This window comes from Grus americana, unplaced genomic scaffold, assembly GCF_028858705.1.
Source record: "Grus americana isolate bGruAme1 unplaced genomic scaffold, bGruAme1.mat scaffold_171, whole genome shotgun sequence".
Classification (NCBI taxonomy): Eukaryota; Metazoa; Chordata; class Aves; order Gruiformes; family Gruidae; genus Grus; species Grus americana.
Window position 1 is genome coordinate 47,354 of NW_026561481.1, and position 22,132 is coordinate 69,485.

General features: G+C 63.3%; 1 long non-coding RNA gene across 1 annotated transcript; it reads right to left on the reverse strand.

Moving 5' to 3' along the window:
* Nucleotides 1-4,770: 4,770 nt before the first annotated feature.
* Nucleotides 4,771-6,055, reverse strand: LOC129200475 (uncharacterized). The gene is made up of 3 exons (XR_008574927.1): nucleotides 5,999-6,055; nucleotides 5,442-5,488; nucleotides 4,771-4,858 (listed from the first exon to the last, which is right to left on the reverse strand). It is a non-coding gene; the product is annotated as an uncharacterized LOC129200475 (long non-coding RNA).
* Nucleotides 6,056-22,132: the final 16,077 nt, after the last annotated feature.

Genomic DNA, 22,132 nt, shown 5'->3' on the forward strand with positions numbered 1-22,132 from the left:
TTTTGGCCGAGAGTGACGTAAGGCGCTACGTTGAGCCCTTGCTCGGCTGGGCGAGCCCGCAGCCCCAGTGCGAGTGGGGCTGTGCGAGGGCCAGCAAGGGAGGTTCGAGGGCAGGCACGCGTTTTGGGGCTGGCACCTTTGGCCTGGGAGCAGGGGCTCGACGTTTGCAGTTTGGAGCGTGAGGGCTGATTTTGGCCGAGAGTGACGTAAGGCGCTACGTTGAGCCCTTGCTCGGCTGGGCGAGCCCGCAGCCCCAGTGCGAGTGGGGCTGTGCGAGGGCCAGCAAGGGAGGTTCGAGGGCAGGCACGCGTTTTGGGGCTGGCACCTTTGGCCTGGGAGCAGGGGCTCGACGTTTGCAGTTTGGAGCGTGAGGGCTGATTTTGGCCGAGAGTGACGTAAGGCGCTACGTTGAGCCCTTGCTCGGCTGGGCGAGCCCGCAGCCCCAGTGCGAGTGGGGCTGTGCGAGGGCCAGCAAGGGAGGTTCGAGGGCAGGCACGCGTTTTGGGGCTGGCACCTTTGGCCTGGGAGCAGGGGCTCGACGTTTGCAGTTTGGAGCGTGAGGGCTGATTTTGGCCGAGAGTGACGTAAGGCGCTACGTTGAGCCCTTGCTCGGCTGGGCGAGCCCGCAGCCCCAGTGCGAGTGGGGCTGTGCGAGGGCCAGCAAGGGAGGTTCGAGGGCAGGCACGCGTTTTGGGGCTGGCACCTTTGGCCTGGGAGCAGGGGCTCGACGTTTGCAGTTTGGAGCGTGAGGGCTGATTTTGGCCGAGAGTGACGTAAGGCGCTACGTTGAGCCCTTGCTCGGCTGGGCGAGCCCGCAGCCCCAGTGCGAGTGGGGCTGTGCGAGGGCCAGCAAGGGAGGTTCGAGGGCAGGCACGCGTTTTGGGGCTGGCACCTTTGGCCTGGGAGCAGGGGCTCGACGTTTGCAGTTTGGAGCGTGAGGGCTGATTTTGGCCGAGAGTGACGTAAGGCGCTACGTTGAGCCCTTGCTCGGCTGGGCGAGCCCGCAGCCCCAGTGCGAGTGGGGCTGTGCGAGGGCCAGCAAGGGAGGTTCGAGGGCAGGCACGCGTTTTGGGGCTGGCACCTTTGGCCTGGGAGCAGGGGCTCGACGTTTGCAGTTTGGAGCGTGAGGGCTGATTTTGGCCGAGAGTGACGTAAGGCGCTACGTTGAGCCCTTGCTCGGCTGGGCGAGCCCGCAGCCCCAGTGCGAGTGGGGCTGTGCGGGGGCCAGCAAGGGAGGTTCGAGGGCAGGCACGCGTTTTGGGGCTGGCACCTTTAGCCTGGGAGCAGGGGCTCGACGTTTGCAGTTGGAGCGTGAGGGCTGATTTTGGCCGAGAGTGACGTAAGGCGCTACGTTGAGCCCTTGCTCGGCGGGCGAGCCCGCAGCCCCAGTGCGAGTGGGGCTGTGCGAGGGCCAGCAAGGGAGGTTTGAGGGCAGGCACGCGTTTTGGGGCTGGCACCTTTGGCCTGGGAGCAGGGGCTCGACGTTGCAGTTTGGAGCGTGAGGGCTGATTTTGGCCGAGAGTGACGTAAGGCGCTACGTTGAGCCCTTGCTCGGCTGGGCGAGCCCGCAGCCCCAGTGCGAGTGGGGCTGTGCGAGGGCCAGCAAGGGAGGTTCGAGGGCAGGCACGCGTTTTGGGGCTGGCACCTTTGGCCTGGGAGCAGGGGCTCGACGTTTGCAGTTTGGAGCGTGAGGGCTGATTTTGGCCGAGAGTGACGTAAGGCGCTACGTTGAGCCCTTGCTCGGCTGGGCGAGCCCGCAGCCCCAGTGCGAGTGGGGCTGTGCGAGGGCCATCAAGGGAGGTTCGAGGGCAGGCAGGCGTTTTGGGTCTGGCACCTTTAGCCTGGGAGCAGGGGCTCGACGTTTGCAGTTTGGAGCGTGAGGGCTGATTTGGCCGAGAGTGACGTAAGGCGCTACGTTGAGCCCTTGCTCGGCTGGGCGAGCCCGCAGCCCCGGTGCGAGTGGGGCTGTGCGAGGGCCAGCAAGGGAGGTTCGAGGGCAGGCACGCGTTTTGGGGCTGGCACCTTTGGCCTGGGAGCAGGGGCTCGACGTTTGCAGTTTGGAGCGTGAGGGCTGATTTTGGCCGAGAGTGACGTAAGGCGCTACGTTGAGCCCTTGCTCGGCTGGGCGAGCCCGCAGCCCCGGTGCGAGTGGGGCTGTGCGGGGGCCAGCAAGGGAGGTTCGAGGGCAGGCACGCATTTTGGGGCTGGCACCTTTGGCCTGGGAGCAGGGGCTCGACGTTTGCAGTTTGGAGCGTGAGGGCTGATTTTGGCCGAGAGTGACGTAAGGCGCTACGTTGAGCCCTTGCTCGGCTGGGCGAGCCCGCAGCCCCAGTGCGAGTGGGGCTGTGCGAGGGCCAGCAAGGGAGGTTCGAGGGGAGGCACGCGTTTTGGGGCTGGCACCTTTGGCCTGGGAGCAGGGGCTCGACGTTTGCAGTTTGGAGCGTGAGGGCTGATTTTGGCCGAGAGTGACGTAAGGCGCTACGTTGAGCCCTTGCTCGGCTGGGCGAGCCCGCAGCCCCAGTGCGAGTGGGGCTGTGCGAGGGCCAGCAAGGGAGGTTCGAGGGCAGGCACGCGTTTTGGGGGCTGGCACCTTTGGCCTGGGAGCAGGGGCTCGACGTTTGCAGTTTGGAGCGTGAGGGCTGATTTTTGGCCGAGAGTGACGTAAGGCGCTACGTTGAGCCCTTGCTCGGCTGGGCGAGCCCGCAGCCCCAGTGCGAGTGGGGCTGTGCGAGGGCCATCAAGGGAGGTTCGAGGGCAGGCAGGCGTTTTGGGGCTGGCACCTTTAGCCTGGGAGCAGGGGCTCGACGTTTGCAGTTTGGAGCGTGAGGGCTGATTTTGGCCGAGAGTGACGTAAGGCGCTACGTTGAGCCCTTGCTCGGCTGGGCGAGCCCGCAGCCCCGGTGCGAGTGGGGCTGTGCGAGGGCCAGCAAGGGAGGTTCGAGGGCAGGCACGCGTTTTGGGGCTGGCACCTTTGGCCTGGGAGCAGGGGCTCGACGTTTGCAGTTTGGAGCGTGAGGGCTGATTTTGGCCGAGAGTGACGTAAGGCGCTACGTTGAGCCCTTGCTCGGCTGGGCGAGCCCGCAGCCCCGGTGCGAGTGGGGCTGTGCGGGGGCCAGCAAGGGAGGTTCGAGGGCAGGCACGCATTTTGGGGCTGGCACCTTTGGCCTGGGAGCAGGGGCTCGACGTTTGCAGTTTGGAGCGTGAGGGCTGATTTTGGCCGAGAGTGACGTAAGGCGCTACGTTGAGCCCTTGCTCGGCTGGGCGAGCCCGCAGCCCCGGTGCGAGTGGGGCTGTGCGAGGGCCAGCAAGGGAGGTTCGAGGGCAGGCACGCGTTTTTGGGGCTGGCACCTTTGGCCTGGGAGCAGGGGGCTCGACGTTTGCAGTTTGGAGCGTGAGGGCTGATTTTGGCCGAGAGTGACGTAAGGCGCTACGTTGAGCCCTTGCTCGGCTGGGCGAGCCCGCAGCCCCAGTGCGAGTGGGGCTGTGCGAGGGCCAGCAAGGGAGGTTCGAGGGCAGGCACGCATTTTGGGGCTGGCACCTTTGGCCTGGGAGCAGGGGCTCGACGTTTGCAGTTTGGAGCGTGAGGGCTGATTTTGGCCGAGAGTGACGTAAGGCGCTACGTTGAGCCCTTGCTCGGCTGGGCGAGCCCGCAGCCCCCATGCGAGTGGGGCTGTGCGAGGGCCAGCAAGGGAGGTTCGAGGGCAGGCAGGCGTTTTGGGGCTGGCACCTTTGGCCTGGGAGCAGGGGCTCGACGTTTGCAGTTTGGAGCGTGAGGGCTGATTTTGGCCGAGAGTGACGTAAGGCGCTACGTTGAGCCCTTGCTCGGCTGGGCGAGCCCACAGCCCCAGTGCGAGTGGGGCTGTGCGAGGGCCAGCAAGGGAGGTTCGAGGGCAGGCACGCGTTTTGGGGCTGGCACCTTTGGCCTGGGAGCAGGGGCTCGACGTTTGCAGTTTGGAGCGTGAGGGCTGATTTTGGCCGAGAGTGACGTAAGGCGCTACGTTGAGCCCTTGCTCGGCTGGGCGAGCCCGCAGCCCCGGTGCGAGTGGGGCTGTGCGAGGGCCAGCAAGGGAGGTTCGAGGGCAGGCACGCGTTTTGGGGCTGGCACCTTTGGCCTGGGAGCAGGGGCTCGACGTTTGCAGTTTGGAGCGTGAGGGCTGATTTTGGCCGAGAGTGACGTAAGGCGCTACGTTGAGCCCTTGCTCGGCTGGGCGAGCCCGCAGCCCCAGTGCGAGTGGGGCTGTGCGAGGGCCAGCAAGGGAGGTTCGAGGGCAGGCACGCGTTTTGGGGCTGGCACCTTTGGCCTGGGAGCAGGGGCTCGACGTTTGCAGTTTTGAGCGTGAGGGCTGATTTTGGCCGAGGGTAGAGTGACGTAAGGTGCTATGTTGAGGCCTTGCTCGTCTCGGCGAGCCCGCAGCCCCAGTGCGAGTGGGGCTGTGCGAGGGCCAGCAAGGGAGGTTTGAGGCCAGGCACGCGTTTTGGGTCCGTCATTACCGGAGTGATGGCGGCGGCAGGGGGGGGCCCCCCCGGTCCTTGGGGTTTTTGGGGTGCTGGGTCTTCGGGGGGAGCGTGGCAGTGGGGGGGGGCACCCGGCGTCTCAGGACCCACCGCAGCTCCGACAACCTGTTGGGAGGGGGGGGAGAAGGGAATGAAGGGAACCCCCCCAAAACCCCCCTCATTGCCCCCCCAAATCCCCCCTATGTTTTGGGGGGGCTCCCCCCCACTTATGTCAGTGGGTGCCACCGGAGTGAAGCGGGGGGGTCCCGGCGGGGGGGGGGGGCAGCTCGCTGGCAACAGGGGGTGAGGAAGGCAGGGGGGGTCCGGCATGGCCCCCCGCTCCGGCAAGGTGGGGGGCAGGCGGCTGGGGGGGGGACCCCAAAAACAGCCACGGGAGGGGGTCCAGCCCCCCATGTTCTATACCCCCCCCCAATACCCTAGGAAAGTCCCCTATATCCCATAGGGGATCCCCAAACCCCATAGGGGAACCCCTATACTCATAAGGAACCCCATAGAGTACCCCCAAACCCTATAGGGACCTCTCACACCCCATAGGGGACCCCATATCCCCTAGGGGAACCCCCAAACCCCATAGGGGAACCTATATCCCATACCTCTAGATTCCATAGGGGACCCCTATACCCCATAGGGACCCCCCATATTCACTAGGGTACCCCCTAACCCATAGGAGAACCCCTGTACCCCACAGACAATCCCCATATCCCACAGGGGAACCCCCAAACCCCATAGGGGAGCCCATACCCCCCACATTCCATAGGGGACCCCCCCATATCCCAGAGGAGACCCCATATACCCTATAGGGCACCCCACGGAGAACCCCCACACCCCATAGGGGATCCTCTCCACAGACCCCCCCCATCCCCTTCAGCCCCCCAATTCCCACCCGAGCTCCCCCAGCCCCCCATAAACCTATAGCCCCCCAATACCTTTCCGGCACCGCCGGGCGAGGGGCCCCAAATTCCAACAGCTGGAGCTGGGGGGGGGGGTGCGTGTTACATTTGGGGGGGTCCCATAACCCCCCCAAAACCGAGGCACCGCCAGATACCGGGGACCCCCCCCCAAAGCCCCCCGGGCTGCAGCTGCGAGAGGGGAAACTGAGGCAGGATGGGGGGGGCCAGCCCGCCCCCCCCCCCTTTTTCCAGCAGCGGCTGCCAGGATCCCCCCCAGCCCCTCCCCCACCCGCCTGGAAAAGCCATCAGGGACCGGGGGCCCCCGGTGGGGGCGGGCGGACACGAGTGGGGGTCCAACCCACCCCCCCCCCTTTGGGGGGGGGGCAGGAAGCCTGGGTCCCCGAAAAAATTTGGGGGGGGGGTTGTCCCGGATGCCTGGGTCCACTCGAGTTTTTTTTTGGGGGGGGGGTGTCCCCTGGGTCCCCTAAAGAATCGGAGGGGGACACACACGGACACACGCGTGGGTCCACTCGAGGTTTTTGGGGTTTTTTTGGGGGGGGGGGTTGGGGGGGGGGGTGTTGCCCCGGACTCACCCGGTCTCTGTCGCCCCCAGAGCCAGGAGGGTCCCCAAGATGCAAAGGGCGGCCGGGGGGGGGGGGTGTCCCGGTATTTGGGGGGCGGGGGGGGTCCCCCCGGTATGGAGGAGGGGGGAGGGTCCCGTTATGGGGATTTTGCGGGGGGGGGGGGGTCTCACGGCAGAGCCCGGGGCTGACGGCGGGTCCCGTTGCTCTCCGGAGGGTCCCGGTGCTCCCCCGGGACCGCCCCCCATCCCCGCAGCCAATGAGCGGGGCCGGGGGGCGGGACACCCCCCCAGACCCCCCCCCACCCGCGCAGGTGGTCCCGGAGCGGCACCGGGTCGCGTGAGTGTGGGGGTGTCCGGTATTTTGGGGGGGTTTCCCCCGTGGGGGTGTTTAGGGCTGTGGTCGGTGCTGGGGGGTCCCGGGGGTGCCGAAGGGTCCGCGGGGGGGGGGGGGTCCCCGTGGGAGCGTCCCCGTGGGAGCCCTTGAGGCCGGTCTTGGGGGGGTTCCGAGGGGTTCTGGGGGGGGTCCCACGGCGGGGGGGGGTCCCCTAGACGGTGGTGTAGACGAAGACGATGACGAGGAGTTTGAGGACGATGCCCAGGACCCCTGGCACGTCCAGGACCCGTCCTGCCGCCCCCCCGGGATCCCCCCCCCCCCGCCCCATCTGCACGTGCAGGTTCAGATCCACCTGCCGGGAGGGGGGGGGCACCCCAGGACCCCCCGAATCTCCCCCCGACTGCCCTCACCCCCCCTCCAGACCCCCACTCAGACCTCGGGACCCCCCAGGACCCCCCGAACCCAGTTCCCGGGAGGCCTGGAACACCCCCCGGGACACCCCCGTGCCCCCCAGGGATCCCCATGGGGTCCCCCCGTACCCCCAAACCCCATCGGACCCCAGGGGGGCTGGGCTATAGGGCCAGGCTATAGGGAAGCTACAGGGGAGGCTGAGCTATAGGGCTGGGGGGGGCTATGGGGGGGCTGAGCTATAGGGCGGGGGGGGCTATAGGGGGGCTGAGCTATAGGGTCAGGCCATAGGGGGACTGAGCTATAGGGCTTGGGGGGGCTATAGGGGGGCTGAGCTATAGGGCTGGGGGGGGGCTGAGCTATAGGGCAGGGCTATATGGGGGGGCTGAGCTATAGGGCTGGGGGGGCTATAGGGGGCTGAGCTATAGGGCAGGGCTATATGGGGGGACCTGAGCTATAGGGGGCACAGGCCGCCGCTGGGGCAACCCCCCCAAAAAATACACAGGGCAGAAAGCAGAGGGGAAAGGGGGTGTGTGGAGGGGGAACCCCAAAACCCACAGCGCCGGGGGTCCCCTTCCACGGCTGGGCAAGCCTGCAAGCCCCAGTGTCAGTGGGGATGTTAAAGGACCGCTCAGAAGGGTTTTTTTTCTAGAAAAATCTTGTCTGTGGCTGGTATTTCTGTTGTGCTTTAAGGAGCAAATCTTCAGAGCTGCGTGCCGGGGCTGGGCAGCCCAGGTGGGTCCCATGAGGATGAGGATGGGGCTGAGCAGCCCGGGTGGGTCCCATGAGGATGAGAATGGGGCTGGGCAGCCCGGGTGGGTCCCATGAGGATGGTCCTGGTCCTGGTCCTGGTCCTGGTCCTGGTCCTGGTCCTGGTCCTGGCTGGGGAGGGGGTTGCCTGTTCCTGCCTGTCCTTAGGAGGTGGCTGAGGAGAGAAATGATGGGGTTACCGCAGGCAGCTGCCCTCCGACAAGGAACAGCAGGTCCCTGTGGTAAGGAAGGCTGGGAGATGGGTGCCGCCGTCGGCCGCGCGTGTGAGCTGTCTGGGAAGCCTGGTGGGAGAGGAGTGTGGAGGCACCCGCCATCTGCTCCTGGGTAGGCAAGGGTTGGGCAGCCGGCACTGTGGAGGAGCAAGGAGTGGAGGCAGAGAGAGGCCTTGGGGCGGTGCAGGTCTCCCGTGGGTGCCAGGAGGTGTGGGGACTCGTGTGTCCATCCCTGCCGTGCTTCTCCAGATCTCTGCCTGCCTCCATCCTATCCCGGCCTCCATCACCCTTTCGGGCTGTCCTGATCCACCAAGATTTTTGCTCTTCTGCCGCTGCTGCCTTCCGCTTTTCCTTTATATGCTTCTCCCGTTCTGGTACGCAACCTGCTATTATTTAATTCTTCTTACGTTACTTCTGAAAAACGTATTTCTACGTCTTCAGTGCATCCCTCTGCTCTGCACCCCATTGCTCTTCCAACGTTCTTCTGCCTGCGGCTGTCTGCTGGGTTCCATCTCTGGACATTTAAGAATTTACCTGTATGGATAGAACTGTTTGGGAGGACAGAGAGAGACGTAGGGAACCATTACGTGTCAAGGCGAGCCCGCAGCCCCAGTGCGAGTGGGGCTGTGCGAGGGCCACCAAGGGAGGTTTGAGGCCAGGCACGCGTTTTGGGTCTGGCACCTTTGGCCTGGGAGCAGGGGGCTCGACGTTTGGAGTTTTGAGGGTGAATGGAGATTTTGGCCGAGGGTAGAGTGACGTAAGGTGCTAGGTCGAGGCCTTGCTCGTCTGGGCGAGCCCGCAGCCCCAGTGTGAGTGGGGCTGTACGGGGGCCACCAAGGGAGGTTTGAGGCCAGGCACGCGTTTTGGGGGCTGGCACCTTTGGCCTGGGAGCAGGGGCTCGACGTTTGCAGTTTTGAGGGTGAATGGTGATTTTGGCCGAGGGTAGAGTGACGTAAGGTGCTATGTCGAGGCCTTGCTCGTCTCGGCGAGCCCGCAGCCCCAGTGTGAATGGGGCTGTGCGAGGGCCACCAAGGGAGGTTTGAGGCCAGGCACGCGTTTTGGGTCTGGCACCTTTGGCCTGGGAGCAGGGGCTCGACGTTTGGAGTTTTGAGGGTGAATGCTGATTTTGGCCGAGGGTAGAGTGACGTAAGGTGCTATGTCGAGGCCTTGCTCGTCTCGGCGAGCCCGCAGCCCCAGTGTGAGTGGGGCTGTGCGAGGGCCACCAAGGGAGGTTTGAGGCCAGGCACGCGTTTTGGGTCTGGCACCTTTGGCCTGGGAGCAGGGGCTCGACGTTTGGAGTTTTGAGGGTGAATGCTGATTTTGGCCGAGGGTAGAGTGACGTAAGGTGCTATGTCGAGGCCTTGCTCGTCTCGGCGAGCCCGCAGCCCCAGTGTGAGTGGGGCTGTGCGAGGGCCACCAAGGGAGGTTTGAGGCCAGGCACGCGTTTTGGGTCTGGCACCTTTGGCCTGGGAGCAGGGGCTCGACGTTTGGAGTTTTGAGGGTGAATGCTGATTTTGGCCGAGGGTAGAGTGACGTAAGGTGCTATGTCGAGGCCTTGCTCGTCTCGGCGAGCCCGCAGCCCCAATGTGAATGGTGCTGTGCGAGGGCCACCAAGGGAGGTTTGAGGCCAGGCACGCGTTTTGGGTCTGGCACCTTTGGCCTGGGAGCAGGGGCTCGACGTTTGGAGTTTTGAGGGTGAATGCTGATTTTGGCCGAGGGTAGAGTGACGTAAGGTGCTATGTCGAGGCCTTGCTCGGCTCGGCGAGCCCGCAGCCCCAGTGTGAATGGGGCTGTGCGAGGGCCACCAAGGGAGGTTTGAGGCCAGGCACGCGTTTTGGGTCTGGCACCTTTGGCCTGGGAGCAGGGGCTCGACGTTTGGAGTTTTGAGGGTGAATGGTGATTTTGGCCGAGGGTAGAGTGACGTAAGGTGCTATGTCGAGGCCTTGCTCGGCTCGGCGAGCCCGCAGCCCCAGTGTGAGTGGGGCTGTGCGAGGGCCACCAAGGGAGGTTTGAGGCCAGGCACGCGTTTTGGGTCTGGCACCTTTGGCCTGGGAGCAGGGGCTCGACGTTTGGAGTTTTGAGGGTGAATGGTGATTTTGGCCGAGGGTAGAGTGACGTAAGGTGCTATGTCGAGGCCTTGCTCGTCTCGGCGAGCCCGCAGCCCCAGTGTGAATGGGGCTGTGCGAGGGCCACCAAGGGAGGTTTGAGGCCAGGCACGCGTTTTGGGTCTGGCACCTTTGGCCTGGGAGCAGGGGCTCGACGTTTGGAGTTTTGAGGGTGAATGCTGATTTTGGCCGAGGGTAGAGTGACGTAAGGTGCTATGTCGAGGCCTTGCTCGTCTCGGCGAGCCCGCAGCCCCAATGTGAATGGGGCTGTGCGAGGGCCACCAAGGGAGGTTTGAGGCCAGGCACGCGTTTTGGGTCTGGCACCTTTGGCCTGGGAGCAGGGGCTCGACGTTTGGAGTTTTGAGGGTGAATGGTGATTTTGGCCGAGGGTAGAGTGACGTAAGGTGCTATGTCGAGGCCTTGCTCGTCTCGGCGAGCCCGCAGCCCCAGTGTGAGTGGTGCTGTGCGAGGGCCACCAAGGGAGGTTTGAGGCCAGGCACGCGTTTTGGGTCTGGCACCTTTGGCCTGGGAGCAGGGGCTCGACGTTTGGAGTTTTGAGGGTGAATGGTGATTTTGGCCGAGGGTAGAGTGACGTAAGGTGCTATGTCGAGGCCTTGCTCGTCTCGGCGAGCCCGCAGCCCCAATGTGAGTGGTGCTGTGCGAGGGCCACCAAGGGAGGTTTGAGGCCAGGCACGCGTTTTGGGTCTGGCACCTTTGGCCTGGGAGCAGGGGCTCGACGTTTGGAGTTTTGAGGGTGAATGGTGATTTTGGCCGAGGGTAGAGTGACGTAAGGTGCTATGTCGAGGCCTTGCTCGTCTCGGCGAGCCCGCAGCCCCAGTGTGAGTGGTGCTGTGCGAGGGCCACCAAGGGAGGTTTGAGGCCAGGCACGCGTTTTGGGTCTGGCACCTTTGGCCTGGGAGCAGGGGCTCGACGTTTGGAGTTTTGAGGGTGAATGGTGATTTTGGCCGAGGGTAGAGTGACGTAAGGTGCTATGTCGAGGCCTTGCTCGTCTCGGCGAGCCCGCAGCCCCAGTGTGAGTGGTGCTGTGCGAGGGCCACCAAGGGAGGTTTGAGGCCAGGCACGCGTTTTGGGTCTGGCACCTTTGGCCTGGGAGCAGGGGCTCGACGTTTGGAGTTTTGAGGGTGAATGGTGATTTTGGCCGAGGGTAGAGTGACGTAAGGTGCTATGTCGAGGCCTTGCTCGTCTCGGCGAGCCCGCAGCCCCAGTGTGAGTGGGGCTGTGCGAGGGCCACCAAGGGAGGTTTGAGGCCAGGCACGCGTTTTGGGTCTGGCACCTTTGGCCTGGGAGCAGGGGCTCGACGTTTGGAGTTTTGAGGGTGAATGCTGATTTTGGCCGAGGGTAGAGTGACGTAAGGTGCTATGTCGAGGCCTTGCTCGTCTCGGCGAGCCCGCAGCCCCAATGTGAGTGGGGCTGTGCGAGGGCCACCAAGGGAGGTTTGAGGCCAGGCACGCGTTTTGGGTCTGGCACCTTTGGCCTGGGAGCAGGGGCTCGACGTTTGGAGTTTTGAGGGTGAATGGTGATTTTGGCCGAGGGTAGAGTGACGTAAGGTGCTATGTCGAGGCCTTGCTCGTCTCGGCGAGCCCGCAGCCCCAGTGTGAGTGGGGCTGTGCGAGGGCCACCAAGGGAGGTTTGAGGCCAGGCACGCGTTTTGGGTCTGGCACCTTTGGCCTGGGAGCAGGGGCTCGACGTTTGGAGTTTTGAGGGTGAATGCTGATTTTGGCCGAGGGTAGAGTGACGTAAGGTGCTATGTCGAGGCCTTGCTCGTCTCGGCGAGCCCGCAGCCCCAGTGTGAGTGGTGCTGTGCGAGGGCCACCAAGGGAGGTTTGAGGCCAGGCACGCGTTTTGGGTCTGGCACCTTTGGCCTGGGAGCAGGGGCTCGACGTTTGGAGTTTTGAGGGTGAATGGTGATTTTGGCCGAGGGTAGAGTGACGTAAGGTGCTATGTCGAGGCCTTGCTCGTCTCGGCGAGCCCGCAGCCCCAGTGTGAGTGGGGCTGTGCGAGGGCCACCAAGGGAGGTTTGAGGCCAGGCACGCGTTTTGGGTCTGGCACCTTTGGCCTGGGAGCAGGGGCTCGACGTTTGGAGTTTTGAGGGTGAATGGTGATTTTGGCCGAGGGTAGAGTGACGTAAGGTGCTATGTCGAGGCCTTGCTCGTCTCGGCGAGCCCGCAGCCCCAGTGTGAGTGGTGCTGTGCGAGGGCCACCAAGGGAGGTTTGAGGCCAGGCACGCGTTTTGGGTCTGGCACCTTTGGCCTGGGAGCAGGGGCTCGACGTTTGGAGTTTTGAGGGTGAATGGTGATTTTGGCCGAGGGTAGAGTGACGTAAGGTGCTATGTCGAGGCCTTGCTCGTCTCGGCGAGCCCGCAGCCCCAGTGTGAATGGTGCTGTGCGAGGGCCACCAAGGGAGGTTTGAGGCCAGGCACGCGTTTTGGGTCTGGCACCTTTGGCCTGGGAGCAGGGGCTCGACGTTTGGAGTTTTGAGGGTGAATGGTGATTTTGGCCGAGGGTAGAGTGACGTAAGGTGCTATGTCGAGGCCTTGCTCGTCTCGGCGAGCCCGCAGCCCCAGTGTGAGTGGGGCTGTGCGAGGGCCACCAAGGGAGGTTTGAGGCCAGGCACGCGTTTTGGGTCTGGCACCTTTGGCCTGGGAGCAGGGGCTCGACGTTTGGAGTTTTGAGGGTGAATGGTGATTTTGGCCGAGGGTAGAGTGACGTAAGGTGCTATGTCGAGGCCTTGCTCGTCTCGGCGAGCCCGCAGCCCCAGTGTGAGTGGGGCTGTGCGAGGGCCACCAAGGGAGGTTTGAGGCCAGGCACGCGTTTTGGGTCTGGCACCTTTGGCCTGGGAGCAGGGGCTCGACGTTTGGAGTTTTGAGGGTGAATGGTGATTTTGGCCGAGGGTAGAGTGACGTAAGGTGCTATGTCGAGGCCTTGCTCGTCTCGGCGAGCCCGCAGCCCCAGTGTGAGTGGGGCTGTGCGAGGGCCACCAAGGGAGGTTTGAGGCCAGGCACGCGTTTTGGGTCTGGCACCTTTGGCCTGGGAGCAGGGGCTCGACGTTTGGAGTTTTGAGGGTGAATGGTGATTTTGGCCGAGGGTAGAGTGACGTAAGGTGCTATGTCGAGGCCTTGCTCGTCTCGGCGAGCCCGCAGCCCCAATGTGAGTGGGGCTGTGCGAGGGCCACCAAGGGAGGTTTGAGGCCAGGCACGCGTTTTGGGTCTGGCACCTTTGGCCTGGGAGCAGGGGCTCGACGTTTGGAGTTTTGAGGGTGAATGGTGATTTTGGCCGAGGGTAGAGTGACGTAAGGTGCTATGTCGAGGCCTTGCTCGTCTCGGCGAGCCCGCAGCCCCAGTGTGAGTGGTGCTGTGCGAGGGCCACCAAGGGAGGTTTGAGGCCAGGCACGCGTTTTGGGTCTGGCACCTTTGGCCTGGGAGCAGGGGCTCGACGTTTGGAGTTTTGAGGGTGAATGCTGATTTTGGCCGAGGGTAGAGTGACGTAAGGTGCTATGTCGAGGCCTTGCTCGTCTCGGCGAGCCCGCAGCCCCAGTGTGAGTGGGGCTGTGCGAGGGCCACCAAGGGAGGTTTGAGGCCAGGCACGCGTTTTGGGTCTGGCACCTTTGGCCTGGGAGCAGGGGCTCGACGTTTGGAGTTTTGAGGGTGAATGCTGATTTTGGCCGAGGGTAGAGTGACGTAAGGTGCTATGTCGAGGCCTTGCTCGTCTCGGCGAGCCCGCAGCCCCAGTGTGAGTGGGGCTGTGCGAGGGCCACCAAGGGAGGTTTGAGGCCAGGCACGCGTTTTGGGTCTGGCACCTTTGGCCTGGGAGCAGGGGCTCGACGTTTGGAGTTTTGAGGGTGAATGGTGATTTTGGCCGAGGGTAGAGTGACGTAAGGTGCTATGTCGAGGCCTTGCTCGTCTCGGCGAGCCCGCAGCCCCAGTGTGAATGGGGCTGTGCGAGGGCCACCAAGGGAGGTTTGAGGCCAGGCACGCGTTTTGGGTCTGGCACCTTTGGCCTGGGAGCAGGGGCTCGACGTTTGGAGTTTTGAGGGTGAATGGTGATTTTGGCCGAGGGTAGAGTGACGTAAGGTGCTATGTCGAGGCCTTGCTCGTCTCGGCGAGCCCGCAGCCCCAGTGTGAGTGGTGCTGTGCGAGGGCCACCAAGGGAGGTTTGAGGCCAGGCACGCGTTTTGGGTCTGGCACCTTTGGCCTGGGAGCAGGGGCTCGACGTTTGGAGTTTTGAGGGTGAATGGTGATTTTGGCCGAGGGTAGAGTGACGTAAGGTGCTATGTCGAGGCCTTGCTCGTCTCGGCGAGCCCGCAGCCCCAGTGTGAGTGGGGCTGTGCGAGGGCCACCAAGGGAGGTTTGAGGCCAGGCACGCGTTTTGGGTCTGGCACCTTTGGCCTGGGAGCAGGGGCTCGACGTTTGGAGTTTTGAGGGTGAATGGTGATTTTGGCCGAGGGTAGAGTGACGTAAGGTGCTATGTCGAGGCCTTGCTCGTCTCGGCGAGCCCGCAGCCCCAGTGTGAGTGGGGCTGTGCGAGGGCCACCAAGGGAGGTTTGAGGCCAGGCACGCGTTTTGGGTCTGGCACCTTTGGCCTGGGAGCAGGGGCTCGACGTTTGGAGTTTTGAGGGTGAATGGTGATTTTGGCCGAGGGTAGAGTGACGTAAGGTGCTATGTCGAGGCCTTGCTCGTCTGGGCGAGCCCGCAGCCCCAGTGCGAGTGGGGCTGTGCGAGGGCCACCAAGGGAGGTTTGAGGCCAGGCACGCGTTTTGGGTCTGGCACCTTTGGCCTGGGAGCAGGGGCTCGACGTTTGGAGTTTTGAGGGTGAATGCTGATTTTGGCCGAGGGTAGAGTGACGTAAGGTGCTATGTCGAGGCCTTGCTCGTCTCGGCGAGCCCGCAGCCCCAGTGTGAGTGGGGCTGTGCGAGGGCCACCAAGGGAGGTTTGAGGCCAGGCACGCGTTTTGGGTCTGGCACCTTTGGCCTGGGAGCAGGGGCTCGACGTTTGGAGTTTTGAGGGTGAATGGTGATTTTGGCCGAGGGTAGAGTGACGTAAGGTGCTATGTCGAGGCCTTGCTCGTCTCGGCGAGCCCGCAGCCCCAGTGTGAGTGGGGCTGTGCGAGGGCCACCAAGGGAGGTTTGAGGCCAGGCACGCGTTTTGGGTCTGGCACCTTTGGCCTGGGAGCAGGGGCTCGACGTTTGGAGTTTTGAGGGTGAATGGTGATTTTGGCCGAGGGTAGAGTGACGTAAGGTGCTATGTCGAGGCCTTGCTCGTCTCGGCGAGCCCGCAGCCCCAGTGTGAGTGGGGCTGTGCGAGGGCCACCAAGGGAGGTTTGAGGCCAGGCACGCGTTTTGGGTCTGGCACCTTTGGCCTGGGAGCAGGGGCTCGACGTTTGGAGTTTTGAGGGTGAATGGTGATTTTGGCCGAGGGTAGAGTGACGTAAGGTGCTATGTCGAGGCCTTGCTCGTCTCGGCGAGCCCGCAGCCCCAGTGTGAGTGGGGCTGTGCGAGGGCCACCAAGGGAGGTTTGAGGCCAGGCACGCGTTTTGGGTCTGGCACCTTTGGCCTGGGAGCAGGGGCTCGACGTTTGGAGTTTTGAGGGTGAATGGTGATTTTGGCCGAGGGTAGAGTGACGTAAGGTGCTATGTCGAGGCCTTGCTCGTCTCGGCGAGCCCGCAGTCCCGGTGCGAGTGGGGCTGTGCGAGGGCCACCAAGGGAGGTTTGAGGCCAGGCACGCGTTTTGGGTCTGGCACCTTTGGCCTGGGAGCAGGGGCTCGACGTTTGGAGTTTTGAGGGTGAATGGTGATTTTGGCCGAGGGTAGAGTGACGTAAGGTGCTATGTCGAGGCCTTGCTCGTCTCGGCGAGCCCGCAGCCCCAGTGTGAGTGGTGCTGTGCGAGGGCCACCAAGGGAGGTTTGAGGCCAGGCACGCGTTTTGGGTCTGGCACCTTTGGCCTGGGAGCAGGGGCTCGACGTTTGGAGTTTTGAGGGTGAATGGTGATTTTGGCCGAGGGTAGAGTGACGTAAGGTGCTATGTCGAGGCCTTGCTCGTCTCGGCGAGCCCGCAGCCCCAGTGTGAATGGGGCTGTGCGAGGGCCACCAAGGGAGGTTTGAGGCCAGGCACGCGTTTTGGGTCTGGCACCTTTGGCCTGGGAGCAGGGGCTCGACGTTTGGAGTTTTGAGGGTGAATGCTGATTTTGGCCGAGGGTAGAGTGACGTAAGGTGCTATGTCGAGGCCTTGCTCGTCTCGGCGAGCCCGCAGCCCCAGTGTGAATGGGGCTGTGCGAGGGCCACCAAGGGAGGTTTGAGGCCAGGCACGCGTTTTGGGTCTGGCACCTTTGGCCTGGGAGCAGGGGCTCGACGTTTGGAGTTTTGAGGGTGAATGGTGATTTTGGCCGAGGGTAGAGTGACGTAAGGTGCTATGTCGAGGCCTTGCTCGTCTCGGCGAGCCCGCAGCCCCAGTGTGAATGGGGCTGTGCGAGGGCCACCAAGGGAGGTTTGAGGCCAGGCACGCGTTTTGGGTCTGGCACCTTTGGCCTGGGAGCAGGGGCTCGACGTTTGGAGTTTTGAGGGTGAATGGTGATTTTGGCCGAGGGTAGAGTGACGTAAGGTGCTATGTCGAGGCCTTGCTCGTCTCGGCGAGCCCGCAGCCCCAGTGTGAGTGGGGCTGTGCGAGGGCCACCAAGGGAGGTTTGAGGCCAGGCACGCGTTTTGGGTCTGGCACCTTTGGCCTGGGAGCAGGGGCTCGACGTTTGGAGTTTTGAGGGTGAATGGTGATTTTGGCCGAGGGTAGAGTGACGTAAGGTGCTATGTCGAGGCCTTGCTCGTCTCGGCGAGCCCGCAGCCCCAGTGTGAGTGGGGCTGTGCGAGGGCCACCAAGGGAGGTTTGAGGCCAGGCACGCGTTTTGGGTCTGGCACCTTTGGCCTGGGAGCAGGGGCTCGACGTTTGGAGTTTTGAGGGTGAATGGTGATTTTGGCCGAGGGTAGAGTGACGTAAGGTGCTATGTCGAGGCCTTGCTCGTCTCGGCGAGCCCGCAGCCCCAGTGTGAATGGGGCTGTGCGAGGGCCACCAAGGGAGGTTTGAGGCCAGGCACGCGTTTTGGGTCTGGCACCTTTGGCCTGGGAGCAGGGGCTCGACGTTTGGAGTTTTGAGGGTGAATGCTGATTTTGGCCGAGGGTAGAGTGACGTAAGGTGCTATGTCGAGGCCTTGCTCGTCTCGGCGAGCCCGCAGCCCCAATGTGAGTGGTGCTGTGCGAGGGCCACCAAGGGAGGTTTGAGGCCAGGCACGCGTTTTGGGTCTGGCACCTTTGGCCTGGGAGCAGGGGCTCGACGTTTGGAGTTTTGAGGGTGAATGGTGATTTTGGCCGAGGGTAGAGTGACGTAAGGTGCTATGTCGAGGCCTTGCTCGTCTCGGCGAGCCCGCAGCCCCAGTGTGAGTGGGGCTGTGCGAGGGCCACCAAGGGAGGTTTGAGGCCAGGCACGCGTTTTGGGTCTGGCACCTTTGGCCTGGGAGCAGGGGCTCGACGTTTGGAGTTTTGAGGGTGAATGGTGATTTTGGCCGAGGGTAGAGTGACGTAAGGTGCTATGTCGAGGCCTTGCTCGTCTCGGCGAGCCCGCAGCCCCAGTGTGAGTGGGGCTGTGCGAGGGCCACCAAGGGAGGTTTGAGGCCAGGCACGCGTTTTGGGTCTGGCACCTTTGGCCTGGGAGCAGGGGCTCGACGTTTGGAGTTTTGAGGGTGAATGGTGATTTTGGCCGAGGGTAGAGTGACGTAAGGTGCTATGTCGAGGCCTTGCTCGTCTCGGCGAGCCCGCAGCCCCAGTGTGAGTGGGGCTGCGCGAGGGCCACCAAGGGAGGTTTGAGGCCAGGCACGCGTTTTGGGTCTGGCACCTTTGGCCTGGGAGCAGGGGCTCGACGTTTGGAGTTTTGAGGGTGAATGCTGATTTTGGCCGAGGGTAGAGTGACGTAAGGTGCTATGTCGAGGCCTTGCTCGTCTCGGCGAGCCCGCAGCCCCAATGTGAGTGGGGCTGTGCGAGGGCCACCAAGGGAGGTTTGAGGCCAGGCACGCGTTTTGGGTCTGGCACCTTTGGCCTGGGAGCAGGGGCTCGACGTTTGGAGTTTTGAGGGTGAATGCTGATTTTGGCCGAGGGTAGAGTGACGTAAGGTGCTATGTCGAGGCCTTGCTCGTCTCGGCGAGCCCGCAGCCCCAGTGTGAGTGGGGCTGTGCGAGGGCCACCAAGGGAGGTTTGAGGCCAGGCACGCGTTTTGGGTCTGGCACCTTTGGCCTGGGAGCAGGGGCTCGACGTTTGGAGTTTTGAGGGTGAATGCTGATTTTGGCCGAGGGTAGAGTGACGTAAGGTGCTATGTCGAGGCCTTGCTCGTCTCGGCGAGCCCGCAGCCCCAATGTGAGTGGTGCTGTGCGAGGGCCACCAAGGGAGGTTTGAGGCCAGGCACGCGTTTTGGGTCTGGCACCTTTGGCCTGGGAGCAGGGGCTCGACGTTTGGAGTTTTGAGGGTGAATGCTGATTTTGGCCGAGGGTAGAGTGACGTAAGGTGCTATGTCGAGGCCTTGCTCGTCTCGGCGAGCCCGCATCCCCAGTGTGAGTGGGGCTGTGCGAGGGCCACCAAGGGAGGTTTGAGGCCAGGCACGCGTTTTGGGTCTGGCACCTTTGGCCTGGGAGCAGGGGCTCGACGTTTGGAGTTTTGAGGGTGAATGGTGATTTTGGCCGAGGGTAGAGTGACGTAAGGTGCTATGTCGAGGCCTTGCTCGTCTCGGCGAGCCCGCAGCCCCAGTGTGAGTGGGGCTGTGCGAGGGCCACCAAGGGAGGTTTGAGGCCAGGCACGCGTTTTGGGTCTGGCACCTTTGGCCTGGGAGCAGGGGCTCGACGTTTGGAGTTTTGAGGGTGAATGGTGATTTTGGCCGAGGGTAGAGTGACGTAAGGTGCTATGTCGAGGCCTTGCTCGTCTCGGCGAGCCCGCAGCCCCAGTGTGAGTGGGGCTGTGCGAGGGCCACCAAGGGAGGTTTGAGGCCAGGCACGCGTTTTGGGTCTGGCACCTTTGGCCTGGGAGCAGGGGCTCGACGTTTGGAGTTTTGAGGGTGAATGGTGATTTTGGCCGAGGGTAGAGTGACGTAAGGTGCTATGTCGAGGCCTTGCTCGTCTCGGCGAGCCCGCAGCCCCAGTGTGAGTGGGGCTGTGCGAGGGCCACCAAGGGAGGTTTGAGGCCAGGCACGCGTTTTGGGTCTGGCACCTTTGGCCTGGGAGCAGGGGCTCGACGTTTGGAGTTTTGAGGGTGAATGGTGATTTTGGCCGAGGGTAGAGTGACGTAAGGTGCTATGTCGAGGCCTTGCTCGTCTCGGCGAGCCCGCAGCCCCAGTGTGAGTGGTGCTGTGCGAGGGCCACCAAGGGAGGTTTGAGGCCAGGCACGCGTTTTGGGTCTGGCACCTTTGGCCTGGGAGCAGGGGCTCGACGTTTGGAGTTTTGAGGGTGAATGCTGATTTTGGCCGAGGGTAGAGTGACGTAAGGTGCTATGTCGAGGCCTTGCTCGTCTCGGCGAGCCCGCAGCCCCAGTGTGAGTGGGGCTGTGCGAGGGCCACCAAGGGAGGTTTGAGGCCAGGCACGCGTTTTGGGTCTGGCACCTTTGGCCTGGGAGCAGGGGCTCGACGTTTGGAGTTTTGAGGGTGAATGGTGATTTTGGCCGAGGGTAGAGTGACGTAAGGTGCTATGTCGAGGCCTTGCTCGTCTCGGCGAGCCCGCAGCCCCACTGTGAGTGGGGCTGTGCGAGGGCCACCAAGGGAGGTTTGAGGCCAGGCACGCGTTTTGGGTCTGGCACCTTTGGCCTGGGAGCAGGGGCTCGACGTTTGGAGTTTTGAGGGTGAATGCTGATTTTGGCCGAGGGTAGAGTGACGTAAGGTGCTATGTCGAGGCCTTGCTCGTCTCGGCGAGCCCGCAGTCCCGGTGCGAGTGGGGCTGTGCGAGGGCCACCAAGGGAGGTTTGAGGCCAGGCACGCGTTTTGGGTCTGGCACCTTTGGCCTGGGAGCAGGGGCTCGACGTTTGGAGTTTTGAGGGTGAATGCTGATTTTGGCCGAGGGTAGAGTGACGTAAGGTGCTATGTCGAGGCCTTGCTCGTCTCGGCGAGCCCGCAGCCCCAGTGTGAGTGGGGCTGTGCGAGGGCCACCAAGGGAGGTTTGAGGCCAGGCAGGCGTTTTGGGTCTGGCACCTTTGGCCTGGGAGCAGGGGCTCGACGTTTGGAGTTTTGAGGGTGAATGCTGATTTTGGCCGAGGGTAGAGTGACGTAAGGTGCTATGTCGAGGCCTTGCTCGTCTCGGCGAGCCCGCAGCCCCAGTGTGAGTGGGGCTGTGCGAGGGCCACCAAGGGAGGTTTGAGGCCAGGCACGCGTTTTGGGTCTGGCACCTTTGGCCTGGGAGCAGGGGCTCGACGTTTGGAGTTTTGAGGGTGAATGGTGATTTTGGCCGAGGGTAGAGTGACGTAAGGTGCTATGTCGAGGCCTTGCTCGTCTCGGCGAGCCCGCAGCCCCAGTGTGAGTGGGGCTGTGCGAGGGCCACCAAGGGAGGTTTGAGGCCAGGCACGCGTTTTGGGTCTGGCACCTTTGGCCTGGGAGCAGGGGCTCGACGTTTGGAGTTTTGAGGGTGAATGGTGATTTTGGCCGAGGGTAGAGTGACGTAAGGTGCTATGTCGAGGCCTTGCTCGTCTCGGCGAGCCCGCAGCCCCAGTGTGAGTGGGGCTGTGCGAGGGCCACCAAGGGAGGTTTGAGGCCAGGCACGCGTTTTGGGTCTGGCACCTTTGGCCTGGGAGCAGGGGCTCGACGTTTGGAGTTTTGAGGGTGAATGGTGATTTTGGCCGAGGGTAGAGTGACGTAAGGTGCTATGTCGAGGCCTTGCTCGTCTCGGCGAGCCCGCAGCCCCAGTGTGAGTGGGGCTGTGCGAGGGCCACCAAGGGAGGTTTGAGGCCAGGCACGCGTTTTGGGTCTGGCACCTTTGGCCTGGGAGCAGGGGCTCGACGTTTGGAGTTTTGAGGGTGAATGCTGATTTTGGCCGAGGGTAGAGTGACGTAAGGTGCTATGTCGAGGCCTTGCTCGTCTCGGCGAGCCCGCAGCCCCAGTGTGAGTGGTGCTGTGCGAGGGCCACCAAGGGAGGTTTGAGGCCAGGCACGCGTTTTGGGTCTGGCACCTTTGGCCTGGGAGCAGGGGCTCGACGTTTGGAGTTTTGAGGGTGAATGGTGATTTTGGCCGAGGGTAGAGTGACGTAAGGTGCTATGTCGAGGCCTTGCTCGTCTCGGCGAGCCCGCAGCCCCAGTGTGAGTGGGGCTGTGCGAGGGCCACCAAGGGAGGTTTGAGGCCAGGCACGCGTTTTGGGTCTGGCACCTTTGGCCTGGGAGCAGGGGCTCGACGTTTGGAGTTTTGAGGGTGAATGGTGATTTTGGCCGAGGGTAGAGTGACGTAAGGTGCTATGTCGAGGCCTTGCTCGTCTCGGCGAGCCCGCAGCCCCAGTGTGACTGGGGCTGTGCGAGGGCCACCAAGGGAGGTTTGAGGCCAGGCACGCGTTTTGGGTCTGGCACCTTTGGCCTGGGAGCAGGGGCTCGACGTTTGGAGTTTTGAGGGTGAATGCTGATTTTGGCCGAGGGTAGAGTGACGTAAGGTGCTATGTCGAGGCCTTGCTCGTCTCGGCGAGCCCGCAGCCCCAGTGTGAGTGGTGCTGTGCGAGGGCCACCAAGGGAGGTTTGAGGCCAGGCACGCGTTTTGGGTCTGGCACCTTTGGCCTGGGAGCAGGGGCTCGACGTTTGGAGTTTTGAGGGTGAATGGTGATTTTGGCCGAGGGTAGAGTGACGTAAGGTGCTATGTCGAGGCCTTGCTCGTCTCGGCGAGCCCGCAGCCCCAATGTGAGTGGGGCTGTGCGAGGGCCACCAAGGGAGGTTTGAGGCCAGGCACGCGTTTTGGGTCTGGCACCTTTGGCCTGGGAGCAGGGGCTCGACGTTTGGAGTTTTGAGGGTGAATGGTGATTTTGGCCGAGGGTAGAGTGACGTAAGGTGCTATGTCGAGGCCTTGCTCGTCTCGGCGAGCCCGCAGCCCCAGTGTGAGTGGGGCTGTGCGAGGGCCACCAAGGGAGGTTTGAGGCCAGGCACGCGTTTTGGGTCTGGCACCTTTGGCCTGGGAGCAGGGGCTCGACGTTTGGAGTTTTGAGGGTGAATGGTGATTTTGGCCGAGGGTAGAGTGACGTAAGGTGCTATGTCGAGGCCTTGCTCGTCTCGGCGAGCCCGCAGCCCCAGTGTGAGTGGGGCTGTGCGAGGGCCACCAAG